Source organism: Heterocephalus glaber, unplaced genomic scaffold (assembly GCF_053883595.1).
Source record: "Heterocephalus glaber isolate CG9 unplaced genomic scaffold, H.glaber_assembly_v1.0 deba00001428, whole genome shotgun sequence".
Classification (NCBI taxonomy): domain Eukaryota; kingdom Metazoa; phylum Chordata; class Mammalia; order Rodentia; family Bathyergidae; genus Heterocephalus; species Heterocephalus glaber.
In genome coordinates, this window is record NW_028258293.1 from 13,340,271 (window position 1) to 13,356,580 (window position 16,310).

General features: G+C 38.4%; 1 protein-coding gene across 11 annotated transcripts in view; it reads right to left on the reverse strand.

The window, feature by feature from the left end:
* The window catches only part of Nucb2 (nucleobindin 2), a 36,394-nt gene extending 20,889 nt beyond the window's left edge, over positions 1-15,505 (reverse strand). For 2 of the 11 annotated variants that reach the window (XM_004851498.3, XM_021263860.2), the window contains exons 1-3: positions 15,355-15,504; positions 11,985-12,073; positions 10,038-10,189 (exon numbers count right to left, since the gene is read on the reverse strand). The gene's annotated coding sequence lies outside the window, so the exon portion shown is untranslated. Of the gene's footprint in view, positions 1-10,037; positions 10,190-11,646; positions 11,741-11,984; positions 12,074-13,836; positions 13,935-15,334 lie in introns of all 11 variants that reach the window. The other 9 variants (XM_021263858.2, XM_021263857.2, XM_004851496.3 and 6 more) reach the window with 9 other exon arrangements.
* Positions 15,506-16,310: the final 805 nt, after the last annotated feature.

Consider the following 16,310-nt stretch of genomic DNA (forward strand, 5'->3'; position numbering starts at 1 on the left):
TAATTCAGTGTCTTTTTTTTTTTTTTGGTACATTCACAAGGCTGTGCAACCCTCATCACTATCTATTTTTATAACATTTCATCAATCTGAAAAGAAACCCTATACTCATTAGCAGTTGCTCCCTATTCCATTTCCCCTATGCCCTAGTAGCTACTAATCTCCTTTCTGCCTATATAGATTTGCTGGTTCTGCACATCCCAGACAAATGGAACCCCACAGTATGTGGTCTTTTGTGTCTGCCTTTTTTCACTGAGCAGCATGTGTTTAGGATTCAACTATGTTGTGACATACATTAGCACTTCATTACTTTTTAGAGCTGAATAGATATTCCATTGTATACATATACCATATTTGTTTATTCATTTTTCAGTGGATGGACATTTAGATGGTTTCTACTTTGGGGCTGTTTTAAATAATGCTGCAGTGAACATTTGTGTTCAAGCTACCGTGTTAACATGTTTTCAGTTATTTTGGTCATACACATTCGGGAATACAATCCCTGGGTCATTTTGGTAAACTCTGTTTAACTTTTTGAGGAATTGCCAAACTGTTTTCCAAAGTAGCTGTATCATTTTACATTCCCACCAGTAATATACACAATGTGGTTGAAATATATAGTTAATGCCTAATTTTTTTTAAAAAGGGTTACAATGAAACATTACCATTAATTCCTCTCAAAATACTTCCCCTTGCTTGAAGCACAATTATCCCATTGTTCTTGCCACTTTGTGAAGCAATTCTGGAAGTGCTCTTTCATGAGTGTCTTTACAAGGTGTGACTGAAGATATTGTGAATGCTGCTGCTGCTGGATGTCATCCAATAGAAAGGTAGGCTCATAAAAACACTGCAGTGTGCGCATATTCCCAAAGTTAAATGACCATAAAAGGTAAATGTTTTGAATCCATTCAGAACATGCTGACAGCACAACTAAAGACACTCACCAAAGAATACTTCAGGAGTACTTCAGAAAGGGTCAACAATGGGATAAGTGTATTCAAAGTGAGGGAAAGTATTTTAAGGGGGATTAATGGAGATGTGTCTTTTACTGTAATTTCTAAAAATTTAAACAGTCCCTGTATTTTTCAATCACACCTTGTATGAAGTCTCTAATTTCTCCAGGTCCTTCCATGTGTTACTGTCCTTTTTGCTGGCTCACACTCTTGTGCCAAGTCTACCATAAATAGAAGACAAGAGAGAAACGTGTTTGCATATATGTGTGTGTATGTGTGCATATGTGCACACGAATTTGTCCTAACAATTCAAAGTGACAAAATCACCAAAAGTCTCTACTCTAAAACACTGACTGAATTTATGGTTCATAAACATTTGATCCCTAGGCTTATTATAAATAACAGTAGAAAATACCTACTGAGTGTTTTCTATGGATCAAGCAACATGCTAAACATTTTTATGTTAACTCATTTAAGTCTACAACTCTGTAAAATACTACTATCCCCATTTTAAAATACAAGAAGTGGAGACATACTCTTTGCTCCATACCACACAACAGTGAGACATACAGCCAGGGTTAAGACCTGGCAGTGCCACAAGCCAAAGTTTATGTCTGCTTTTAAAGAGTGGTTCTCAAAGTGTGATTCCTGAGCCTGCAACATCAGCATTCCTTGGGAATTTGCTAGGAATGCAAATTCTCATGGCTGACTCCAGACCTAAATCAGGGACTCCGGAATAGGGGCCCCATAATCTGTGTTTTAACAACCCCTTAGATTATTCTGATGCATGCTGAAGTTTGAAAACCATTACTCTAGAACATACTGCCTTCCTTTGCTTTATTGTTTACTAACCTCTCTTAAAATAAGAGACAAAGAGAATGCTTATCTCCAAAGTAAATTTGGATCCTTAAAAAATATAAAAATGGCTCTTTAACCTAACAATAAAGCAGAATTAAATTAGGTGTATACTGTAATTTGAGTTGTACCACATACTTGCTATGTGATCACAGGTTAATTAATTTCTTACTCCACTTCAGTTTTTTCATTCATAAAAATAAAGGCTGGCTTTGAACTCACTATGTAGTCCAGGCCAGCCATTAACTATGTAGACCAGGCTGGCCTCAAACTGAAGATGTTCCTGCCTGCCTCAGCCTCCCAAGTGCTAGGATTAGAGGCATTTGCCACCATGTCAACTAAGGAATTTTTTTTTTTTAAGGGAATTTCACTAGACCTCATTGTGCTACTAAATTCTCTTATGTAGTTATTCTCAGCTTAAATTCATCTATTTATTCTTTTGAATAAAAGTATAGATCTTTTCTGTTACCTACTCAGAAATACTAATAAAATAGCTTGTACTCACACCAACTATATAAAATGATTAATTTATATGATTTATATTGCCTTTAATTATTGCTTATTCAACAAAATTAAACTTATATTGGTAGAGCAAGAAGCAGGTTTGGGTGATGAACTATAAAGTTTAACAGTAACCAAAGATTAACAGCAACAAAAATCAACTATCAACTATGAAAAGAAGTTCATGTCCAGATACAATTTAAAAACAGGAAATCATCACAATTGCAAACAGGTGCGAAATGTTACACCCTCTAATCAAAGTTAGATCTGGTTTCTGTGGAAGTAGGAAAAAAAAACAAATTTAGAGATTGTCAGAACTGCATCTCATTCAAGTTGGATTTATTTTTAACTTTTGCAGGAAAGAGACAATGAATTGTTACTGCCACTTCAAAACCAAAAGCTATTTCACTTATTGATAATTTTACAGGACAAAAGACTGAGATTTTAAAGGAGAAACTTGTTTGTTTTGAAATCAAATACAACAGAACTGATTAATAAAATACCACCAAAGCCAAACATGGTGGCACAGTCCTATAATCCCAATACTCTAGGAGGCTGAGGCAGGAAGAAACAATGTAGTGAGATCCTATCTCAAAGAAACAAAAACAAAAACAAAACAAAACACCCAGAAGCAAAATGACACATATGATATGGTTTGGCTTACATAAAATAGGCAAATCCATAAAGAAAGAAAATAGATTAATGGCTGCCTAGGACTCTTGGTTGGTGGAGAGAAATTGACAAATACAGTAAGTATTAATGGGTACTTTCTTTTGAGGGTGATGAAAATGTCCTAAAATTAGAGAACAGAGATGGTTGTATAAGTGGGGTTTTTTTTTGTACCAGGGATCGAACTCAGATCCTTGTGCTTTTGAGGCAGGCGCCAGAACCACTGAGCTAAATCCTCAGCCCAATGGTTGTATAAATTTATGGATATACTAAAAACCAGTGAACTGGGTACTTTAAAAGAGTAAATTACAGGATATGTAAATTATATTTCAATTTTTAAAAACAAAAATACAGCAAAAATCTAAGCTAAAAAAAATTTAGATATGAAAGTAAAGAATAAGTAGCCAGAGCGCTGGGGATTTAGCTCAGTGGCACCATGTCTGCCTTGCAAGCACAAGGTCCTGAGTTCGATCCCTGGTACCAAAAGAAAAAAAAGAAGAACTAGCCAGGTATGGTGGCACACATTTGTAACCCCAGGTACTTGAGAGTCTAATGCAAGTTCAAGGCCAGCCTGGACAACTTAGTGAGACACTGTCTTAAAAAATAAAAAGTGCTGGGCCAGGGATTTAGCTCAGTGGTGCCACTGCCTGCCTCACAAGTGCAAGGTCCCGAGTTCGATCCCCAGTACCAAAAAAATAAATAAAAATAAATTTAAAAAATAAAAAGTGTTGAGAATGTAGCTCAGTGGGAGAACACCCCAGGTTTGGTCCCCACTACCCCCGAAAAAAGAATAAATACAGTTTATAAATCATCAACCATCTATACTAGCCATGCTTTATAATTTTTCATAATTATAATTTTTTATATTCTTAATGGTTTTTGTCTTCCTACTCTACTATTACCAGAAAAATATGTAAAAAACCTGATGTTATGATTTTGGATTTTTCTGTTTTTCCTTTATAATTGAGTCAATTTTTACTTAAATACTAGGTATATACAAATTTAGAATTTCCTAGCCTTTGGGTAGATTTAATCTTATATCACACTTGAGTGACCTTTATTATCTCCTCTTGCTTTTAAGATCTATTTTATTTGTTACTAATATAGTAAACCCAGTTTTCTTTTGATTAGTATGTTAATACACACACACACACACACACACACACACTCACTCCATTTTTTTACCCAGCCTGACAATCTGCCTTCTACTGGGTATTTTTTCTGTTGATGTTTCAACTACTGATTCTGTACTTAATTCTTAGACACATAATTCCTCAGTTTAGCATCTCTGACTTGTCTTTTAATTAGTGGAAAATTACAACTATAGTTGGTCAAGTGGCAATAGTAACAAGTCTTTACCATCTGCACATGCATGAACATTATTGTGTCATAACTTTAGTTTTTTTCCATTACTACTTCTTGTCACTTTAAATATCTTCCAAAATATTGTTACAATTTGGCATTAAAGTGAAAAGTTCTCTGATAAGCACAGAAATGAAGCAGCTGTTAGTGAAGCAAATATTTGATATAATAACAACTTTACTTTCTCTTATAAAAGAACAACTAAATATTTTACCAGGCTTTAGACAGGAAGATTCTTGGAAGTAGACCAAGCTTGTTACTTGTTACAAAGAAAAGCTCAGTACTTTGTTACTGAGATACAATATGATTACCTATCGCAGGCCAACGATGCAAATGACTGCAGCAGAAACTATGCCCCCTAAAACAGTTTCAGAAACATGAAGCTGATTTGATGGATTCAAACATCATTAAGGCAAATGTCAGGTTTTTTTAGAAACTTTCTACTAATACTGAACTGAAGTTTCATAACTTCTAGCAATGTGTAATCAAAGCAAAAGCTGATTTTAGTCAATGGGAAATACTGACAAAATTACCATGGACTTTTATATGCCTCAAAATAATACACTAATGTTAAAGGTGCAAAAGATATTGATATAAAAGAATGGGTTGCAAAATATCACTCATAGTACTCTCCCTGTACCTCTGTATCATTCCACTGTAAGAACTATCATAAGAGTCTCTGGACAGAAGTTGGTACAATATTAAATTGTAAATTACAAAATTATTTCCCAAAGACGTTATTGTATGCATTAATAAAAGGGAGGATGGGGGCTGGGGATTTAGCTCAGTGGTGCCGCCACCTGCCTCGAAAGCACAAGGTCCCAAGTTCAATTCCCGCTACCAAAAAAACAAAAAATAAAAGGGAAGACAGCTGATAGCTGAGTAAAGAAAACATAGCTAAAGCTATTTTGAATGTTCAAGAACCCTAAATAACCTGTCAAGTGTGTTGATTTTGGTCTGGATACATTCTTAAAACATGTATTTGACTAAAGAACAGGTTACCTGAAGCCAGGCGTGGTGGCACATACCTGTAATTTCAGCACTCTGGGAGGCTGAGGCAGGAGGATTGCAAGTTTGAGCCCAGACTGGACAATTTAGTGAGACCCTGTCTCAAAATTTTGGAAGTTTAAGAAGGGGTGAGCATATAGTTCAGTGTGAAGGCCCTAGGTTCAATTCTTAGTATCACACACACACAAAAAAAATCCACAAACAACAACAACAAGCAGGTCACCTGAAAAGTAATATAAGTTGTTGTCCCTGGTGCTATGTCAGGACAACTGCCAGCCTTCAGTGTTTTGGTCAACAAACCACTTAAGGAGGCTTTGAGGAAAGAACATGAATCTGAACACTTTCTATTATCATCTTCTGATAAGATCAAGAAAGCACCAACTCCAAAGATTGCAAAATGAGTGTCAGAGGCTTAAAGAAAATCCCAGGTTGGGGGCCAGGGATTTAGCTCAGTGGTTTCGCCGCCTGCTGCGCAAGCGCAAGGGCCTGAGTTCGATCCCTGGTACCAAAAAAAAAAAAAAAAAAAAGGAAAAGAAAAGAAAATCCCAGGCAAAGAGGCTTAAAGAAAATCACCCTCCCTCTTTCTGGTAGAGAGAAACACAGACAATGACAATTAAAGGTGTTTCAAAAGAGTCAGACTATGAATGTGGAGAAGTTTTATGAATACCTTAACCAATTTACTTTAATTTTTCATTTATGCTCAAAAACGGTGTGCAAAAAATTCTATATGTCTAAATTAACATTTATTTATTTTTTGAGACAGGGTCTCACTATGTAGTTCAGGCTGTCCTTGAATTCACTATGTAGCCCAGGCTGGCCTCAAACACACAGTGATCCTCCTGCTTCAGCCTCCCAAGTGGTGGGATTACAGGTGTGCACCACCACCCCGAGCTCTAAATTAATTTTAAAAATGCTTTTTTGAGGGCCAGGGATTTAGCTCAGTGGTTCCGGCCCTGCTGTGCAAGCGCAAGGTTCCGAGTTTGATCCCCAGTACCAAAAATAAATAAATAAAATGCTTTTTTGAGTAAACCTAAAATGGAATTGTAAGTGATAAAGCACAGCATCATAGTTAAATTGGCAGCATTTTTCTACTCACATACAATGATGTATCATCAATGAGGTCTTACAGACAATGAAATACAGGTATTGTACGTTGATTCTAGATCAACCATCCTCTTTAGGGCCTCTTATTTACCCTGTCTCTAATATTTATTTTCTTTCCTTTCATGTCCTGTTTCTTTATCTTTTTGAAGGAGGTTTTATTTTCCCTTCCACCAGTTTCTAATCAGTCAGTGTTTATTCTAGACATAACTAGGACTTTATTCTTTAATAAAGCTTCAATAAATGTCAGCTGCTATAATAACAAAGGAAATGGAAAGCATTCATGTACATTAAGTAGAAGAGGAATGGCACAAAGGTCTCTTTACAAATGTAATGTCAAATATGTCACGTACAGGTTTCTAGGTTTTCATGGCCTGGGAAATATATAAATACCCATACAAAAAAAAGAGAGATGAGTGATAAAGAGAGTCCAAGGAAAGAAGTGAAGATTAACCTACTTTTATTCCAACATCAGGTCAGGAAGAATGGGCTTCTACTTTCCTTTACCACCCACTTCTTCCATAAGAAAGATATAACCAGAGACACTGAGCTGGATGAGGGTGAAACAGACTGATCCAAATTGGATAGGCTGATAATTTATTCTCTAAAGTAGGGATGATGGGAAATTGTAAATCAAGGGGTCATCTCAAGACAGCAGGGAAAGCACTGATCCCTAAGGCAGCAGGGAAAGCACTGATCCCTAAGGCATCAGTGCCTCAGGCAGAATTACAAAGCAAAAAGACGTCTTAATCTTCTAGTATTCAGTACACACAATTTCCCTGAATTTCCAAGTCCTAAAAAGAGAAATTAAAATTGACATTCATACACAAAGGCAGATTTCTCAGCTATTGATTCCCTCCAGTAGTTATTCAGATTAAAATTGTGTGTGTGTGTGTGTGTGTGTGTGTGTGTGTGTGTGTATAAATAGTTTCCTATTTTGATTGTGGGGCAAGATATTCTGGAAGTGGTTAAAAAGAATTATCATAGATAAGAGGTGAAAAAAGACCAGAAAGGAGAAAGTAGTTTGTCTCTCTTTTCTTATAAACAGTCTGTTCTCCCTAGTGTCTTTTTCTCCCTCCCTCAACTCTCTTCTTTTGCTTTCTCATCCTTTTCATTTGAAGGCTAAAGAATGTTTTCTTTGAACAAATATATATGTACTAAGTACCCACACCAGATATTGTGCTGGAAGACAAAGGTAAATGAGACAGACATAATCCTTTCCCTCATAGGGTATTGTTTTATTTGTTTAGTGGGGTTTTTTGTTTTTTGTTTGTTTTGTTTTGTTTTGTTTTGCAATACTAGCAATTGAACCCAGGGCCTTTACTTTGAGCTACAACCCAGATCTATTAAATTTTTTTTTCAATTCTGAGACAGGTTCTCACCAAGTCACTTAATTGCCTAAGCTGGGCTTGAACTTGCAATCCTCCTGTCTTAGCTCCACAGAGTGCTGGGGTTACAAACATGCACCACTACACCTGGCTGCTCACAGAGTTTTAATCTAGCAAGCAAGACAAGTATTCAATCAGTAATTATAGTTTGAAAAAACCTGCTCAAAATACAATACATACCATGATCCTTTTTGTTAATTAAAAAAAAAATTTACAGGCATTTAAATGGTTTTCAGAAATAGGTATTTTTAATCAGGTGACTTAAATGTCTCTTAAAACAGAACTAGTATGTTTTTATAGTCATAAGGCTCTTTTTTTTCTTCAAAAAAAATTTTTTTGAGACAGGGTCTCTCTATGTAGCTCAGGCTGGCCTTGAACTCATGATGTAGCCCAGGCTGGTCTTGAAATCACGGTGCTCCTCTGGCCTTGGCCTTCTGCACACTGGGATTACAGGCAAGCACTGCCATACCCAGCCAATAAGGCTCTTTATTATTTTGCTTATTTGGGCTGAATGGTTCTAGATTGTTTTTAAAAAAGAAAAAAGAAAAAGAAAGAAAATTATAGCACTAGTAGCAAAATAATTACTGTAGTCTGTACCTAAGTGATATAAGGAAAAGTTCAAGAGCTTGCAAAAATACCATAAATATACTAAGAGGCTGAGACAGGAGGATTACAGATTTAAGCTTAGTCTGGGCAACTAAGTGACCTAATGAGACCATGTCTAAAAAAATTTTTTTTAAAGGGTAAGGTTGTAACTCAGTGGAAAGGCCCTAGGTTCAATCCCCAGTACCTCAACAGCAAAGTACATATTTTGCAGAGATTAATTTGCAGAAATTAACTTGCAAAAATTATCTTTGAAGAAATTAATATTTGCAGAAATTAACTTGCTCCTCCTATCTCCTTTATAAAAACCCTAAAAGATTGATTCAGTCTTCAGATTCTTCCTCACTCCAATTTCGACTCCCTGAATTTCAATTTCCTTTTCTCAAAGGTATTTATTTTATTTTTTCAACAAAAATAATGACAATTGAACCATTTCTCATAAGACAGGCTATATTTACATAATATTTACAAAGAAAAAATTCTAGAAGGAAATAAAATGTTGATATGCCTAAATAAGTTAAGCAAGGGCTAGTGGGAAAAGATTTCAAGACAGGTGACAGATAAGTGGTTTATAAAAAAATATATTTCTAACTAGCAAGGGAGGTAAAAGTGACCATATTGAACTTAAACATATGTTGAGATGGATTATACTTAAAATTTAATTCCCAATGATGTGACACCCTTGGGACAACTTATTTGTACCATTTTAGCGCCTTGCTAACAGCAAGCTCAATAAATGTTAGCTCATTTTAACACAACCATAAATTGCCCGATAAACATTTATTGAGCATTTATGAGTAGTAACCAGGACAAAACTCTAAACAACACCGAAATGCTTCTACAATGAATCATGGGATAAAAGAAAAAGAGAAACAATTTATTAGAGGAAATATGGAATCTGGAAATACGAAATCTGTAGGCAGATTCTTTCAGTAGAAGATTCTTTCTATAGCAAATTACTGAAGCTTCTATGAGTATTTATCAGTTTATAGGTCTCAGAGATGGAAGAGGAATAGATCCATACTGTGGTAAAGGCTATTTTCCCACTAATACCCAAATCTTCTCTTCCTCCTCAGTAGCAGAAGCCCAATTTTGAGAGCAGCCATGCACTCAGCTATATTTTCCTGCTCCCTTGTAGCACGAACCTGGAGAAAATCTCCTGAAAGAAGGAGGAGGCATCTTTGCCTTGCTGTCTGGAACTTGATTGATGGCTGAGATCTGGCAGCCCTTTTGGGCTATGAGAATCAGGGCCACACCTTAGTAATCACAGGTCAACAAGCTGGAAGACTAGGTCTTATGACTTTATGAAGCCACTATACCTATTCCAGACTGCCTATTTCAAGAATAATTTCAAATGAGAAAATAAATACTGTGTGTTTAAGCCATTATTAAGTTTGTTTTGGGGTTTTTTTTTTTTCTTTCTGGGTTTTATTAATGTCATTGGTGGTAGTTGTTTTGGTTTGTTACCAAAATCAGTTATTTCCCCCCCTTTTTTTTTGGTACCAGGGATCGAACTCAGGACCTTGCGCTTGCAAGGCAGGCAGCAGAACCACTGAGCTAAATCCCCAGCCCAACCAAAAGCAGTTAACTGAGCACTTACCTTCAGGCAGGTAAAGAATTTTTATCTTCTTTTTTACAGATGAAGCAACTAAGATCCAGAGAGGTAGGATGACTTGCACAATACCAAGCTAGTGAAGAGTTACTCTTGACTCCTAGTCCAATGCTTTTTCATGACAAACTGACTCTTTGGCTCTAAATGTAATTTTTAAAAAGGAAAAATATAAAGACACATTAAATATAATACAGTTAGACATAGTATACTGTAATGGTACGTTACACTACATGCATTTGTCACATGGTATGAAAAGGAAAAGTACCAAATTTTTATGATGTAGGAGACTAAGTTACATTCTTTTGAGTGGAGAAGAGAGATACACAAAATAAACAGAATCAAAGACCAGAATAACTAATGATACTAATTTACTGTGCCCAAGTTTTACCACATTGCTCCCCCTTTAAATAACAAAGAGGAATTCAGGTGAAAAGCTAATTTTTTTTCAGTAATAAGACTTTAAGTTATGGAGTAACTTTTCCTGTTAAATTCTTAATGGGAATCTTTCTTTACTGTTATCATTTTTTTTAATTAGCCTTGATTCAGTCTGTCATAGAGATCAGCAATAAGACATTTCATATTCTTTTTTGGTTTGTTTTTTTTTGGTACCGGGGATCGAACTTGGGTCCTTGAGCTTGCCCAGCAGGCGGGGAAACCACTGAGCTAAATCCCCGGCCCTCATATTCTTTTTTGAAACTCCACTACATAATACAAGACAGCCCATATACAAACTCATTGGTGAACATAATCAATTATTTCTAAGTAGTCCAAAAAATAATAAGCAAATGAAATATTTTCAATTTTTAATAACACCCACACATGCACACACACACATCTTTCCCCTCAATACAGGCAAGTGAACCCAGGGAGTGCTGAGCCACCTCCCCAGTCCTTTTTAATTTTTCATTTTGAGACAAGGTCTCACTGGGCTGCCGGGGCTGGTTTCAAACTGGTAATGCTCCAGCTTCAACCTTCTCGGTAGCTGAGGTTATAAAAGTTCATCATGCCCAGCTGTTCATTTTTTAGATATTATATTTAATATAAAATCATCTATGCAGCAGAGTGGTCATATGAATGTTGGAGCTTGTAAAGGTACATAACTTTTATTTATAGACCATGGTAAATCAAATCCTAACTTCTTCCATTTATTGGCAAGCTATTTGTTTTCCTTTCTTTTTTCCCTTGTTTTTAAGGTGCTCAGGCTGGAACCCAGGGCTAATAAAGTGGTCTATCATGTTACTGGAGCTATATCCCCAGCATTCTACTTGGTTTTCTTTTTTTTTTTTTTTTTCCTTGAAACAGGGTCTTGCTTTGTAGTTCAGCCTGGCTTTGAACTCACTACGTATCCCATGCTGGCCTTGAACTCATGGCAATCCTCCTGCCTCAGCCTCCTGAGTGCTGGGATTACAGGCAGAAGCCACCACATCCAGCTTCCCAGATAGTACATTTTGTTTCGGGGGGTTTTTTGGGGTACTGGGGATCGAACTCGGGACTTTGCGCTTACGAGGCAGGTGCCGGAACCACTGAGCTAAATCTCCAGCACCCCAGGTAGTACATTTTGATATCATGGTTTTCTTGCTCAGATAGTCTTTCCTACCCTTTGTCTCTCTCTCCTGGTCAGCACCTGCCCATGCAGCAGCCTCCAAACCATGCCTTGCACTACTTGGTTTTCTGAGTCTTGATTCTCTTACCTATAAAATTTAATTAATACTTGTTCATAAGTTTGTTGACAAGATGAAAATAAGAATGAATACAAAGCAACTAATATGGTATATGAAAATAGCAAATGCTCAAGTATTAATGTCTACATACAATATTTATTTTTGAAAGGCCACATTAAAGCTTTTCTCTGAATGTTGCTATAACCAAAGCTCTACTGCAGCTATAAGTCAAGAACACATCCAACAAGAACAGAACACAATCTCTTCCTCCTACCTGTTAAAACACTGAGCTGAAACAAGAGACCCAGGGTTTTTTCGCAAAGGCACTCTCCTGAGCCAGGAAACCTGGGTTGCTTCTTCTTTCTGTCATAGGGTGAAAAGGGTGGGGCAGGGAAAAATAAACGGCTTCTGAGTTTCTGGATTGCATCAGTAACAAGGGCAACTAGTTAATCCAGTGCTCAGATGGTTTGCTCTTTGAAAATGAGGGTTGGTGAAAAAGTCAGGTTTAAAACAAAACAGCAAGTGTATGACCAGCTGATCTGGGCTTCAACTCTTCCTTAATCAAGACATCATTATAGAGCTTTGTTTCTGATGTTCCTATCAGTAGTAAGGGACAGCAATCAAGGAAACCATTATAGCTTCCTTTTTTCCAGTATGCTTGGTAAATAGACGTATGAAAAGCGTAAACTGTTGTTCAAATGCACCACTCAAAAATATGTTTATTAAAATTACAATGACCTCAATATTTACATATATAAAATACGTCCAAAAAAATCTCTGCCAAAAATAAAAGCATGGGGCTGATATCTCAGTTTCCCTTAGGTTGCTTGAGAATTTTAGAATCTTATTTTTTTCCTTTGGTACCAGGGCTGGAACTCGGGTCCTTGCGCTTGCACAGCAGGTGGCGAAACCACTGAGCTAAATTCCCAGCCCAGATTTTAGAATCTTAATGGTAATCTAGTTCAGTCTTTACTTTAATAAAAAGTTATAAAAGCACAAGGAAGTTGACTTCACTAAGATCAACTGCCAGAACAAAGATTGGAATCCGGCCTTGAAATTCGAATTAAATATACTTGTCACCACATTGGGCTTTAAAAAACTTTTAAATTGAAGTGATTGAGATCTTTTCCTTGAATAAATTATATTAAGTTACTAGGATCCTGCTTTTTAAAGTTTATAAGCTAGTTTCATGTATTAAACATAAAAATAGTCAATTTTCCCTTATTAGACCTTTAGTTGTAGGGAAAAAAGTTATCTATCACAACAAATATAGTCAACTCAATTATTCATGACACTTAAAAATTATCTATTTTAAAGATTTTTTTCAATACATTTTAATATCCTATACTTGATTCTTCCAGCTACCTAACACATTTTTTTTTTTGTACTGGAGATTGAACTTGGGACCTTGTGCTTGTGAAGCAGGCGGCGGAACCACTGAGCTAAATCCCTGCCCCAACCTAACACTTTTGAGTAAGTGCATTTTGCTACCCCAGCTATCAAAAAAGGTCCTTAGGGAATAAAATGTGATTTTTTTTTTTTTTTTTTTTTGGTATCGGGAATTGAGAACTCCGGACCTTGCGCTTGCAAGGCTAGTGGTGGAACCACTGAACTACATCCCCAGCCTAGTGTGATTTTGATTTAGATAATTCTAAGTAACACAAAATTGGTTTGGGATATTTTCAGAGACATACAACATATCCTAAAACAAAAAGACACTGGAGTTGATCATATTACTGATATTCTAAGTTAGTACCCATAATTAATAATTAGTGCTTTTGCAAAGTACCCTATTTGCTTCAATTGTGACTTCATTTCAATTATTATGTACAGATCACAAATCAACTTGGCACAAGGCATGCTGAAAGGATACATAAAATGTATAATATGAACTGAGCTTGGTGGTGGATGCCTGTAATCCCAGCACTCTGGGAGACTCAGGTAGGAGGATTACAAGTTTGAGACCAGCCTGGCCAAATGACCAATTTAGCAAGACCCTGTCTCAAAATAAAAACATAAAAAAGGGGTGGACATGTAGCTCAGTAGGAAGGCCCTGGGTTCAATTCAGAGCACAAAAAATGCAATCCAAAATGCAAAAAAAAAAGTATGACATGAATAATAAGTACCTGAGGAGAGCGGAGGGAGGGATACATAAAGGAGGCTTCACCCTTAGAAGCTGGATGGGACCATGGAGAGTGTGAAGACCAAGATGAGAAAGTTCACCCTAATAACAACAGTGATATTATTTGAGATTCCACTTATAATTCTAAATTTCTGTGATTTAAATCTTTTACTCTATTAACTGTGGAGCACTTGTTGAAATATTTGTTTATCCAATATTTCTTTAACTTGCTCAGATTTTATAAAACAAGGATTCACACTCAGATTAAATCAGGATGAATCCATGGGCCAAGGATTTAGCTCAATGGTGCCCCCACCTACCTTACAAGCACAAGGTCCTGAGTTCGATGCCCGGTACCCAAGAAAAAAAATCAGAATGAATCCTCGGGGAATTTCTATGAGGAATAAATTACAAGAACCTGGATATTCCAGAGTCCAATTATTTAACAGAATCCACCAGAGAAGACCTTAAGAAACAAACTGAAATAAGTAAAAAAGGCTGCAATAGGTTATCTGAAACAAATCTACCCTACCACTAGTCATACTGCTTTCGGCCAATTCCTTAGGCAATAATCTCGGTTTTTTAAACGTTGCTACAGGAAAAGCCCACAATTTCCTTCAAATAAAACTATCAGCAATATTTGCATTTACTCTCCCCTGCCTTTTTTTTTAACCTAAGTTTTAAAAATGGGTTAATGTTCACCTTCATCCATGGATATAACAGAACCTTAATAACAGATTTGGATGATAGTGTTTACTAATTCAATTGTATAAAAGGTACATTATCCAACATAGAAATTTAATGGTCACGAAGATTTTCAAGAGGTTCTGTCTCCAAGAAAAGCGGAATTAAGATCTCAGGTTCATTCTCATTGTCTCCCCCTCCATCCCTTTCTCTCTCGTGTTGTAAAATAATTGCCACGTAAAACCGCTACCGACACCAACCACAATAACCACATTTACTCCCTGGGTTAATTAACACTTAGCAGGTGCAACAGGAACTACCGTCTTCCTGACCCCCTAAAACCGAAAGGGCTCCTCTCGCACTTCATGTGTCACTTGAGGGAAGTAGATAGTACAAGAAAGGCACGAACTTTCTCCTAAGTGTCAGGGACCGCTGGCTTCCCAGAATGGGCAGCGAGCAGGATTCCCAGGCCTAGCTCGCCCGCGGCGGAGAGGTGGGGAGCACCAGCTGCGATTGGTGGCGAGAACCCCCCACCAGCGGGGTCCTCCCTCGCCCCCTGACCCACCGGGACCCGGGTGGACCAGCCCAGTCTTGCTCCTGCATCTATCCCAGCCTGCTCTCGCCAAGAGACTCTGAAGAAAGCCCCGCAGCGAGTGGAGCGGAGGAGGGGACCCCGAGCCTCGGGATGGAGCAGGGAGCCCCCTCCACCCGCGGGGCCCACTGAGCCCCCGCCATGCTCACCTCCCTGGCAGCACGAGAAGACCTGTGTCTCATCGCAGCACCCGCCCTAGCCTCCCGCTGTACCCATCCGCACCCACCTCTAGGCCACCAGCCTCACCTGGTGGGGTCTCGACACGCAAGCCTCCGCCTGCTGGATGCCTACCGCGAACAGATCTGACTCCTCAGCCGGCTGCCCAAGGCTTTGCCTTGGACCTCTGCCCACTGAGCGCGCCTCCGCCTCCTCGCTGCCATGGCGACAGCCCCCGCCTCCCAGCCGCCGCTGATTGGTCCAGCTCGGAATCGCGGAGGTCGCCGATTGGTCGGGATGGGTACAAAGTCGCGCGGGCGCCGCTGAAGGCGGGCGGTGCGGAGAGCCTAAGAGCTGGAGTCAAGGCGAGGCTTAGCCAAGAGGGACGTGGCGCTCTGCGACGCGGTGAGGAAGCCGCGCCTCTTCCTTCCCTAACTTTACTGGAGAAGCCTGTGGAGCAGGACTTGGGCGGGTGAGGTGCGGTCTGGAGACCCGGTTGGACCCCCAGGGATGGCCTTGGTCGCCCTAAGGGTCGGAGAGGGCTGTCAGGCTCTTTCTCACACAGGCCTCAGAAGGGGTCCTGGTGTTTGTAATCTCACTCATCTCTTTTATGCTGGGCCCTGGATCACTGTGCCTTGACTGCAGCATCCTACCTTATCTCACACCCATCTACAAATATATTTCTACACCCCCACCTTCATTGACCTGAGATAACCTCCCAACTCCTTATTTCAAAGGCGGGGAAACTGAGGCTCAAAGTGGTACGTGGCTGGAGGATTAGAGAAGCGTTTGGAGCCAGCCTCCAAACTGGTTTCCAAGCTTGAATCTTTCAATTAATATTAGCACCTTTCCGAGACCCTGTTTTTTCATCCGAAAAAGTTGGGTATTATAAATCTAAGGGTGTAAAAAAAAAAAAGGATAAAAAAATAAATCTAAGGGTGTTAGTGATTAAATAAGAACAAAAGTTAGAACCTGTTGCACAGTATGTTAGTACAGTTGTCCCTCGTTATCCACAGGGGTTTGGTTCCAGGACACACACATCTAGG